The following is a 12,724-nucleotide window of genomic DNA, read 5'->3' as shown; positions in this document are numbered from 1 at the left end:
GAATTATACTTTTAGAGAGTTCATTTTTAAAAATAATGTTTAAAATTGATTGAATTGGGGAAGGGGAGAAGTATCTGGAATTGAGGTCAAAAATTAGTCTTCTCTCCTTTCTCACCCCCACCTCCATTATAACCACATTGCAGTAGTGTGGTACATTTGTTACAACTGGGAACTCTGTATTTTCTGTGTGATTTTTCTGTAAACCTGAAATTTCTCTAATAAAAAAATTAGTGTTCATGACTCAACCCAACCCATAATGTTTTAGTTGGCCCAAAGAGCATTGTTCAATATTTAATAATCACATAAAGTTTCTGATTTCTGGCTTCTCTTTAAAATGATAAAGTGATTTGTCAACACCAGACTATCATTTCCCCTGAGGCATGTTTCCATCAAATGAGTGAGGCTTATTAGCCAAGAGATGCAAAAATTGTTTCTAGGGGAGAGTAAAAACAATTTAATCTTTTTAAAGTATAAAACACAGAGAGGCATATAGTAATAAGCAGATAAACAATATATCTATGATATTATAGTCTCATGGCAGGGGGTGATTAGAGAAAAAAGTGTTCAAGAAGATACTGGGAGGGGTATAATGAAAAATGAAATAAAAAAATTAATGACAATGGAAAAATAAAGTTAAGAAGTAGACTAAAGAAGACAGGGATTGTGTAAATAATTTGTTTTGTCTCTTTTCCAGTTGCCAGTGCAGGCTCTAAACTAATCTAGCTCTCCTAACATTTTCCAGAAACCAAGCCTTAGCTGCAGCAACACCGATGCTGATTTGTACAACCAGACCAAGCAAAATCTCCCTAACAATTAAATAAAAATGTCTATAACAAATGCTCTTTCACAGCTGAAATATTGACAAGAATTCAAATACCCTTTCTCAAAATCAAGAAGAAAATATGACCACAAATTTCCAGAATAGGACAGCTTCATTACACATGCAATAGTTCTTAGTCTAAAACATCTTGCAGTGGGAACTTAACACTACAGCCAAAAAAACAAGACAGATTTGGAGAAGGGCAGCTTTTGGCTAATAACAGCAAAGTGACCTCACCCGTGAGAAGACCCGAGTATAAACTTCTGTCTTGGTGAACAAGACACAGCCTGCAAGTCAAATGCACAGAAATATAAAGAGTTCCAGCTGCCCCTCACTTGGAAAAGAGATTCAAATACCAGGCAATTTGGTAAATTGGCTGCTCTGTGTCTATTCCAAGGTAAGGTCAGAACAAGAAAGCAGCTACGTAATTCACGTTGCTAGAGAACAGCCAACCCAAAGTCCCCCAAACTCAATGAGGGTTCTGTCTGAGAAAAGACAACTTCATAGGACTCCAGGGATTTCTGTAAGCAGCTGTTGCATTTGCAGAGCTTGACAAAAGGGATGTGTTTCTTCCCTTTGCCTGAAAATAATCATCCCTCACAGAGTATATTAGCAGTTCATGTGAAAAGAGGAGGCGTGCCATATCCTATTACAGAAGGTCTTGTGGCAGAATCTCTGGTAATATTTGGACTCCTGTTGGTGGCCTTGACCATCATCACCATTGATATTTATCAGTCCTTAGTCCGGTCATGCATTGGGCTATGCACTTCACAAACATCATCTCTTTTCCTCCCAGTTACCCTATCATGTAGGTATTATTTTCATCCTCATTAGACAGCTGAGAATATCGAGGCATACAGAGGTTAAGTAAGTTGCCCAGGGCCACACAGGTAGCAAACAACAGAGCTGGGACTTGAATTCAGGTCTATCTGACTCTTCATTTCTCTATTCTCCCAGGGAGAACAAGAATTTTGAATAGGCATTTCATGCTCAGAGGGCTCAACTGGTGTAATTTAGCTGGAGAAATAGTAGAATTTATTTCTGGTAGTTTAAATGACATCAGTGAATAGTGAGAAGCCATCAGGCCTATATGATATCCTTTGAAAATCTAACACACCTAGAAGGAAGTAGTAACAAAGGCTTGAAGGACAAGGAAACTATGGGCACTGAACTTCAACCTCAAATGTCCTTCGACTTAGAATTTGCCAATTCTGAGTCAAAGCACTTGACGTATGTATGTACATGTAACTCTCGGGGCTGGGACTCAGTCACACACATCTTGCCCCTAAGCAGTGAGTTTGACAGTTCATATTCATAGCCAAACACTATCAGGCTAAGTTCTTTGGGATCTTTTAACAGTGATTACAATTTCTCAGAGGACAAAAAGAATAAGATTTCTCACTACTGTGATGAAAGATTTAGGAAATAAAAAAACAGATAGAACTCAACTATTACATGAAAATCTACTCACACACAGGTGCAAAATATCATCATGAACTAGCCCACATCAAAGCAGCTATGGAGTTTGGTTACGTTGGGAATGATTTTAAACAATTCCACAAGAAAAAATATATATTAATATCTCCTGTTTCCTTCCTCAGGCCACCACAGCCTTACTTTAACTCTCAACTTCACTTCTTTGAAACTCAGTCCTCCACCTCAAAATTAAACTCAATCATTATTTTCTTGACACCCTCAGAGATTTCTCATATGTCCCCAGATTCCCAATTTCCATGTGATGCCTCCTATTTTGTGACCTCTTGCCCTGGCTCCTTCGGGGATATCGACGTCCTGGGAAGCTATGTGAGGCTGACCTTGCTGGAAGGCTATGATTGGGACACTCTCATCAGACATCACCCCCTCCCACTGAGCTCCGTTATGTTTGCCAGACACCACCGCCTCTCATGGGAACACTGCCATGGCCAGCCACCACCAAGTTCACCAGGCACTACTGTCTCAGCTGAGCACCGCTGCTGCCATTCAACGCTACTACTGCCCCCCGCCCCCAAGAGTCTCCACTGTGCACTGTGGCCCATACCTGGAGTCACTGCAATGCTAAAGTGACTCTCTGTGCTCTGGAATCATCCATGCACTAAAGCCTGCTGTGCAGGGCTGTTTATGTCTTAGCATTTTCAAGAGACTTAATTAAAATGGTTCATTGCATTTAAACTCAGAGTGCCTCTTTCTGGGATATAGTCAAGTCCATTGAGGGCTGGGCTGGGGTTAAATCTAAAGAAAATAAACCATTCCACCCTAACTGTGAGCTAATCTTGCCTGCCTAGCTTCCTGTTCCCTCAGAATGAGTCTTACCCAAGAAGACCTTGGCTTCTCCTAGAGGACCAACCCTATCGCCCTACAAACATGCCCATATTTAGGCAGTAGTGCATAAAACTAGTCTCCAGCTAGAACCACAGAACAGAGATCAGAATTCAATCACAACTAGCAGCTATATTTTTGGAGGTTTCCTAATGTTAACATCTTACGGAAAAACAAAAACCAATTTATCACAGATCGTTTGTTAGAGTCTCAGAGAATTTCTTTTACTGAGTTGGACTTTAGCCTTATCACTTAACTACTGAGGGATTCTGTAAGAAATAGCTTTAAGAAACTTATTGCAGAAATGCTGTAGGGACATCATCTGCTGCTTCACATAGTGTATTATATGCTTTTTTGTGGTTTGTTTTTTTTTTTTTACATTGTGGGACATTATGAAATCTAGCACTGATTTATTTCCTTCTTTCCTTTGGCCAACAAGAATAGAGTCAAATCTGCTATCTACCTCTTACAACTGTATAGAACCATACATTTGGTATTGCTCCAAGAGAATGTAACCCCATATATTTCTGTCTGAGTTCTCTCAATTATTTATCTTCTGTTGAGCTGTCTCTGATTTATACCCTACTTTCCTCTCTCTTTCCTCATTTATCTCTTTTATCTCCACCTTTTTATTCAACTTTCCTTGTGCCTTTTTTATTTTCTTCTCTTCCTATTTCTTTCCTATTTCCTGACACTTCTTTTCAACAGGTTGTCCTGTCATTCCATTCTTGACTGAAATCTATTTTCTGATTCTCTTACCTACTCTTTCTCCTCTCTGTGGGAGGATTATACTCTCCCACCCCACTGAACTCAGGTGCGGCCATATGGCTTGCTTTGGACAATTAAATATGGGCAGAAGTGATGTGTATACACCTGGCAAAAGCTTTAAGAACTAAGTGTAGTTTGCTATTTTTCTTTTTTTCTGCCAAGGAAACTGCTTAGTCAGCCTGGATTCCAGAGTGAAGACAACAGGGAGCAGAATTGCAACAGACATGCAAAAAACATTCAAGCATGAATGAAAAATGTAGCTTTGTTGTTGTAAGCCCCAGGTATTTGAGGGTTGTTTGTTACTACAACATAACCCAGCCTTTGCTGATCGATACAGCATTTCATATTCTTTTCTTCTAATTCTTCCTACCTTTCAGCAAGAAAACCTTCCAGAGCTCCCTTTTACCTAATGAATAAAGGCCAAACTCTTTAGCCTGACTTCCAAAGTTACCTTACCTATGACCTATTTTTTCTCCTTTTATTTTCATTGCTTCTGCTTTTAAGGTTATTACTAGAAAAATAGCAGTTAACTACATTAGTCACATTATATTTTACAAAATATTTTGCATTTTTTGCTACTCTCTTAGTTGGTAATTGTTTCCTGTGTGTGAAGCCTCTACTTAAGACCTAATGAGAGCATGACTAAGCCAATAGAAGGGCTGGGATGTGGAAAGATGGGTAGAGTAAATCCTACAAGAACCAGTGGCCAGCAGTTGACCCAGAGGGTGACCAAAGGTTAATAACCAAGACAGAGCTGAGATTAGGTCAGTAACATGAAATGGTTCAGTGCCAAGAAGGATGTGGTGGTTGATGTAGGGGATGGGGAGATTGCACAGGCAGAGAGATCAGACACTAAGCCAGAACTGGGAACTGATTGTGAGTTCCAGAAACAACACCACAGAGACAGGACCAAATATCAAAGCCTAAAAGACTGTGGTAAGCAAGGAAGAGGTCCACACAGATCAACTCCTGACCAAGATAATTATAGACACACAGTTTTCACTGCAGCCTTCCATGATCTATACACACTTCCTACCCGGAGCTCTCCACCACCCCAAGGGAATTGTCACCTGACAATGTGTGCTTGTCTTGTCTCTTAAACTCCTGCTAGGCTGGGACAGAGATATTTCTCTCATATCACCCAGAGACTTGGGCTATGTATACGAAGAGGTTCATTATATATGCTTGAGGATTGATTAATGCGTTCTCTAGTACTTCATCAACATCAGGGGTTCTTAATCTCGTAAAATCCTTGAGTGGGGGGGTTTGTAGATGGGCTTCAAAATTTTGCCCACAGCTTTCATCAGATTCCCAAACAGGATCCTAACACTAATGGGTTAAAAATATACTCTGACTTGATGTTGGCATTGGTCAGACCGCTCTGACCAATGCTGATATTATGTGTGTCAGTTCATATAGAGTAATATAGTAAGTTCTTTATCTGTCACAAATTTTCCCTCCATGGTTAGGCAGTATATAAGTTTCCAAACCTGATTCACAGCTCCATCTGTTAGGTAGGTATTGGTGTATTTTTATTGTTCTCAGCTTTATGAGCTATAAACTATTTTAGAACTGCCTGCTTCAGAAACAATTAAGAGCTTGGACATCTGCCAATGAACATTTCCAAAATAAAGCCATACTTAAAAGACCTTGTGAATTCAAGGTCCTTTTATTTTCAAAAATCATTTTTCTCTCTTACCTAGTTAATAAGAAATATGATGTATCTTTTTAATCATGTTGTAGATTAATAAGTCCTAGGAAAGACAGGCTGTAAAACTGAAAATCAAAATTCTCAAGCTTTGCCACCTACAAATGAACTTTGTAGGTACATATTCACATTTAAGGGATGAAACCAGTTTGCTCTAACCAAATTATTTTTATGTTAACACAGATTTCCAGAAGAAATTTTATTTTGATCGTTTCACAGAAACATAAAATATCAATTTCAGTATTAGAAGAAATATTTTAGTTTGTCAAATCTCCCTTTTGTAGTCTTCTAGCTAAAACTTTTTTCTGTAGTCTCACTGAATTGACATAATTACCAGAAATCAACTCCATAAAGCTTTCTCAAATAAAGGGGGATGCTTGTTAGTATAAGAAGTTAACACTTTGGGTCTCCAAGGAATTGTCCCTTAACCAACCAGGCCAAACTCCTCAGAAATGTGGCTTTTCTCACTACCCTGCCATGGTCCCACCACTCCCACACCACTCAGGGGCCTGCTGGAAACCGGTGCCTATACCTTCCACACATCTAAGACTCAGATGTCCACGGGGGCAGAGGAGAAGCAAAGTCAAATACAGCTGCTGATTTTTTCCTTTCTCTGAGGAGACTGTTCAGACCCTGGACCTTGACTGAAGAGAAACGTCCATTGTCTGAGGCAAAGGACATCACATCCTTTCATCCTGTCCCTGGAAAGGCGGTTTGGAGGAAGTAATCCTGATTCTAGAGACGTGAGGCAGTTGGTTCCCAGCTGCACCGCTGATTTGTTTTCCGCTCCGAGGCAAATTGCCCAGTTTCCTCTGCTCCCAAATTTCCCTAACTGCAAAATAGAGATAATTCTTGTTACCTTTCTCTTGGGGTGTTCTGAAAATAAGTAGAGCAATGTTTCTAAAGAGCTTTGAGAGAGTTGTTTGAGAGTATATGTGCCTAGAAATATAGGTGGGGTTTTTGTTTATTTGTTTTGTTTTTATCTACTTGTTTTGCTTTTGGCCTGACTTTGCCAAGAATTTAGAAAATCTAAATAAATTAAACTACAAATATCCATTTGGTGTTAATGGAACATTTATACTATGCAAAATGCTGTGCTAGGCACTTGGAGAATACAAGAGTTTAAAGAGCTTACAGCATGCTCATTAGGACGGATTGTCTCTTAGACAATGAGCAATGCGCTCATGGCAGTTGGCCAAGGTACCCGGGTTCGAATCCCACTCTACCACACTTGACCTAGAGATCCGGGATAAATTATTCAGTTTTACCAAGTTTTGTTTTCCTCACATGCAAACCATAATAGCTAAAATTTATTGAGTATCTACTATGTAGCATGTGGTATATGTGCTTTACATGTATTAACACTTAAATTTCAGAACAACTACATAAGATAGATAACATTATTGTCCTCATGTTTGTATCCCCATCTTATAGATAAGGACATTGATGCTTAGAGAAGTTACAGAACTTATCCAAGGTCATACAGTTAAGGAAGTAGTGAAACTGAGGTGCAAACCCAAACTGCCTGGCTCCAAAACCTGCAGATGTAACCACTTAACACACAGTCTCCCAGATGTGAATATAGAAATTAGCTCATCTAGACTTGTGCGGATCACCTGAAATATTGTATAAAAAGCTGTTAGCACAGCACTTGACACATAATAAATGTGAAATAAACATAGCAGTAGCAGTGGAAGAGATTGGACACATATAAATAACCAGAATGCCATGCCAAGAATAAATGCAAACCTCCATGGGAAAGGAGGTTTCCTTTCATGGGAAAATTCCTTATAGACCAACCATTATACATCAGATTATAGTAGGGAGCTATGTGGGGGAGAACCCCCTATGAGCTGCAACATTTGTGAATCAGCATACCAGTGATCTATAATATAAACGGATGATGCTTCATATATATGTAAATTTCTGAAGTTCAGTCGAAGAAAGGCTAAAGTATCTGAAGTACCCTGCTATTATTCAAATTCAGGCTGTATTGGTGAGAACAATTTTTGATTGAGAAATGTAAAAATGCATCTGCTACAATTATACATCCCTTCTTTATGCTTCCCCCAATTTCCAATTGTTTTCTTAAGGGAGAAGCAATGTGTAGTTGCTTCTCAAAGTCTTAAAAATAAAAATCCCTCAATTAGGTGATGTAAAACCTTTTAGAGTTGTTTAGAAAAGAAAACAAAAAATGCGTAAAGAGCCAACTGCTTACATCCTGGCCAAGTTATGATCCTCTGAGAACAAGAGCTTCAGGGGCGCACTAGAGAAATTAGCTCTTTCCCTTTTGGTTTGCACTGCCTGCCTGGGAAGCTCATTGTTCCCTCAGAGTGAAAGGCCAGATTGCTAGAGAAATGCAGGGATCTGCAACAAAAACGATGACAGTCTGAAATTCTCCCCGGTGCCAACCTCCGAATTCTCGCCTGTCACTTCAGATCCTGACTTTCTGCAGAATTTCAACTCCCGTAGACTTCAGTGTGTTTCTGGGCAAAGACGCAGAGCTAAAGAGGGAAGGGAAGTAAGGATTTTTCTCTTGAGTATTTGTCAAACTTCTATTTCCCAGCTGTGTGCAAAGAAGGGATTCAACTTCTATTTTCTACTGGAGGGTCCAGTCACCTCCCTGAAGGTAAATTTTAATATATTTACTGTAATGTCTAATTGTATTTGTTAAGCTGATTTGCATGCTCTGATAAAGCTGTCAAATATTTTTGCCTAAATAATACAAACCCATTTATTTACCACAAAACGTTTGCATGATTTACAGAAAAGCTAATTAATGGGTAACTTTTAACATTTGTGTTCATGTTTCTTTTCTTCTCCAAGATTAAAATAGCAAGTGCTAATAAATGATGGTAGTTTTAATATAGATTAAGAATACAAATGTAGAACTGTTGTTAGCCAGAGTAGTATTCAGCTCTTGGTGAAGCCTGAATCATGAAATGGTTCATAAAAATACTTTATTAAATATCTGAATAAGCCATAAGGAAAGTAGTTTAAAAAAGCTTTTGAATCAAAGTAATTCTGTAAGTTTTGCATGCTTAGCTTTTCTGAATTTATTCAATCATCACTACAGTTTCAGTCTTTACATAACAGCAATGTAGAACTGAACATTTTGCTTTTCCAAAAAGTAGAAAAATCCCTATAATACTATATTCTTGTTTGATTATTTTTAAGGTATTTGAATATTATCCCTTCCCTTTATAGCTTTATGACTAATTGTTTCCTGTCTCCTATACTTTTGATGCATAACACACGTACATAAAATTTCTTGATTCTTGATGTCTTTTTAACAGAGGCAAAAAGTGAGGAGGGGAATTGAAGAGCTAAAGAGATTACAATAACTATTATATTATAAGGTACTATCATTTCTAGCTCTTTCTTGTAAAATAAAATAATGCAAGTCTTCCTCAGTCATTCCTTCTATGTTTTAAAGCTTCCTCTGCAGGAGAAAACCATGGTTTCAACTGCAGATCAGTGCCACTGAAACTGTACAACAAGAGGACTGCAGAAAGAATATCTCATTCACACTTCCTTTAATCTGCCAAAGAGGTCAAATGTGTCACCTTGGCATTGTATCTGAGCTCTCTGACCCAGGGCCTGCAGACAATGAATGTCCATTCAGACCAACTCAGAAGGAATCTTTTAAAAAAATTTCCCCTTTCTCATGGATACCAGCTTTTTTCAGTTCACAGCTCAATCTTGATGGCTATGATTGTTGTTAAACATTAAATAAACATATATATATATATATTCATATTCATTCAATAAGACCTAGCTAAGCAGAGCAGTCTATTTCATTTATGTATCATCCAACCAACTAATGCTGCTTTCCACATTTTGGAAAAAGAAACATTCATGTTACTAATGAATCTTGTCTTTTTCTTTCAGGGAATTGCCATTTAGCAGTTAGAGTATTTGTGTTTCCTTTCTAGATCCTTTGGGATTTGATCCCTAATAGCCTCTCTTTGTGCACAGTTTCACGTATCAACTAAGTAAAAATAACAGATAGTGATGACAGACATGAAATGAATAGTGATTTATATGTAGAATTCCAAAACATTATTACATTTACTCTTAACTATTTATTATTTTTACTCAGTTGATTTCTAACAGTACAAGAACATCGCTGTTTTAGTTAATATAGCAAAACTTCCAGAATGTGGGGAACCTTTTTCCACCTAGAAGACCATAAACAACTGTTGTTAAGAGACTTGAGGTACACTTTGCCCCCTCATATCCCTCTGAACCACCTTCAGGAGAGGAGTAGCAGACCCCATAAATCCAGGAGAATTTCCCTAGTAGGCCTGGCTGCCGAGTGAGGCCCATCTAGGCTGGGGCCTGATTCTTATGGGGCTCACAGGGCATCTTCACCAAAGGCCAAGCTTTCAACAGTAATACTACCTGGGGCTTGCCTGACTTTTTTTCTGGGGCATCAAGAGATGGACAGAATTCTTGACTAACTGCTCCACAGAAAGGGAGATGGCATAATAAAACTGAACAAGACCATGGACTCTGGAAACATATAGACCTGGTTTATATCCAGGCTTCACCTCTAAGCTCTGTGACTTTGGGCAAATTACTTAAACCATTGTGTGTCTCAGTCCTCTGAATTGTAGCTCCCCCAGAGAGTTGTAAGAACCAAGTGAAAGAGCAGCTATGCCTGCTATATAGTAAGCACTCAATCAATCATAGCTAGCATTAAAGTACTGGCCTATCTGCACGTTCCCTGTGGAAGTCTTAGTAAAAAGGGAATTTCCTCTAGGTTTTTCCTCATAGTTTAGTCCTTGTACATATGCATTTTGCTACACAATAAAATGTCAGTACCAGATCTGTGCCTGAGAGTCAGGACAATAGAGTGGACAGAGCATGGGGTTCAAATTTTAACATACTTCTACCCTCAGGACTCAATTTACCCATCTATTAAGCAAAATAGAGATAATACCCACAAATGGGGTTGTTGTAGGAATTAAATAAGATGTTTATTAAATGTAACATCCAGAAACTGGCAGACTAGTGGACACACCATTGGTGTGAGAGGCAATTTTCTTTATTATTTATAAAAATTCTCATAAATCAGTGGGAAGATGTGTTGGTTATACATTTAGAATAATTTTTCTGGTAGTCAATTTAGGAATCGAGAGGTGAATAATCCCTGAGTTGTCTTTTTTTTAATCCAAAGAAATGCAAAATAAATCTGACGCTACTATATTCCTCTGGGCCTTCATCGTGAGGTATTTATTACTGCTTCACCAATTAGCAGCTTCTTAATGGCCAAGTCAGATGAAACCAAAGAAAGTTTTCTGTTTCAGATTGCCATTAAGCAGAGTGAGAAGCAAGGCTACTTTGCAGTCAATTCTGTTTTATTGGCCTACTTGGACAGAGGAGAAGGCCTAAACATTATCATTTCTAAAGGCAAGAAAAGGGGTTTTGACTTGCTCTAGGGGGTATTTTTTTTCCCCTTCTCTGACTGAAATTCAAACAAAAGGGTTTTGTTTGGATTTTCTTTGGGTTTTTTGCATTTTTTTTTTTTCTGTAAACTCCCCTCTGTTTCTAGCATTGAAATGTCAGCTGCTTTTTCTGGCTGCATGCACAGGAGCTGCCTGTCGTCATAGCAATGAAAGAGTATAGACAGACTCGAGTTTCATGACACACTCTGTGAAGTAATTCTTAGTCTGCTTTAAAATCCTTCTTTAGAAATAAAGTCTCCAGCCCTGGCTTCTTTCCTTCCTATTATGCAATGAACTTACGTACACCAATTGCAGTAGATTAATGTTTCCTTTAAAAATTCGGTGACTAGGTGTTAAGAAAATGAACAAGAAAGCTACTAAAATAGTGGCCAGTTTACTGTGGACTGCAGGGAAAACCAACTGGGAAGGCCAAGGAAGAGAAATATAAACATCCTCACTTTATAACAACTACTGCACACCCCACAGTAAACCCATTTTCCAAGTTCCCACTGCCTCCTGCCATCTTCATAATGTGCTTGAGTATAGACGCTATCCAGAGGGATTCTGGGCCAGGCTGCCCAGACTCAAATCCCTGCATTGACACTCTAGTTTGGTTTTTCCTTTGTTTGTTTGTTTGTTTTAGTCTTATCCACTCTGTGCCTCCATCTTCTCATCTGTAAAATAGAGATAATAATAGCCATATTGTTATTGTCAGGGGAATTGAATGAGATAGTGTATTTAAGGTGTTTTATTAGAGTAACCGGCCCGCGGTAAAGGTTGGCCATTGAACTCAGTGAAGCCTTAGTGTCGCCACTTGTTAAGCGGAAATAACAGCTAATTTATAAGGTGGTTGTGAGGATTAACTGAAATGATGGTTGTAAAGCAAAGAACTTACAGAAGTGCTAATATTTAGGCAATGTTCAATGAGAAGCAATTATTATACTTTTCATCTTTGCAGAACTAATCAGTTGGCTTTTAAGAGCTCTAACTCTGATAGGACCGACAGGCCTTTGTGAACTTGAAATCATCCAATGAGGAATGATTTTCTCATTGAATAAACTCCAACCACTGAATTTTTAAAGAAGAAAAAGAAAAAGTAATTAAGTGGGTTTTTTTTACGTTTATAAAAAGTAAACAGACTCTTCTCATCTTGATTAGCACTAAAGTTAAAAGGGCATTGAAGCATCTTATTTTTCATTAAAATGCTTTTCAATGAAAGTTTCTGTTTTAGTTTCTCCAGTGTTTTCCAGGTCATGCAATTATGTAAATACATCATATTTTATCTCATGTCTCAAGCAACTAATGCTTTCAGTGTCCTTTGCCATGCTAAATGCCACAGATATGACAGGGAGCAAAGATAGAGAAGGGCTGTGCTCTAATGGAGCTTATCAGTATCAGGAGATAGTCATTAATCAAACTATCACATTACTGAAAACTGCATATGCCCAAACTGAAGGTGACCCTGAATACAAAGCCATCTTCATTTTCCTAATGAAGAGATTCCCCACCAATACTTTTGACCAACCTAAGTGTACATATGGATGATATTTTGTAGTATCTACTTAAGATATTTAATGTATTGCCTCACATACGTATTCAAAATCATTTCATTTTAAATACTTTATACTTATAAGTATTACTTTTTTCCATGTTCACATTTCA

At 38.2% G+C, this 12,724-nt stretch overlaps 1 protein-coding gene across 1 annotated transcript in view; it reads left to right on the top strand.

Annotated features, from left to right (window-relative positions):
• The first annotated feature begins 7,896 nt into the window (after positions 1-7,896).
• SPARCL1 (SPARC like 1) overlaps positions 7,897-12,724 on the top strand; it is a 48,878-nt gene continuing 44,050 nt past the window's right edge. Inside the window, exon 1 of the mRNA XM_037830225.1 lies at positions 7,897-8,241. The gene's annotated coding sequence lies outside the window, so the exon portion shown is untranslated. The remainder of the gene's footprint in view (positions 8,242-12,724) is intronic.

This window comes from Choloepus didactylus, chromosome 3 (genome assembly GCF_015220235.1).
Source record: "Choloepus didactylus isolate mChoDid1 chromosome 3, mChoDid1.pri, whole genome shotgun sequence".
Lineage (NCBI taxonomy): Eukaryota > Metazoa > Chordata > Mammalia > Pilosa > Megalonychidae > Choloepus > Choloepus didactylus.
Note: the sequence above shows the minus strand (reverse complement) of the source record. Positions and strands in the feature narration are given on the sequence as shown.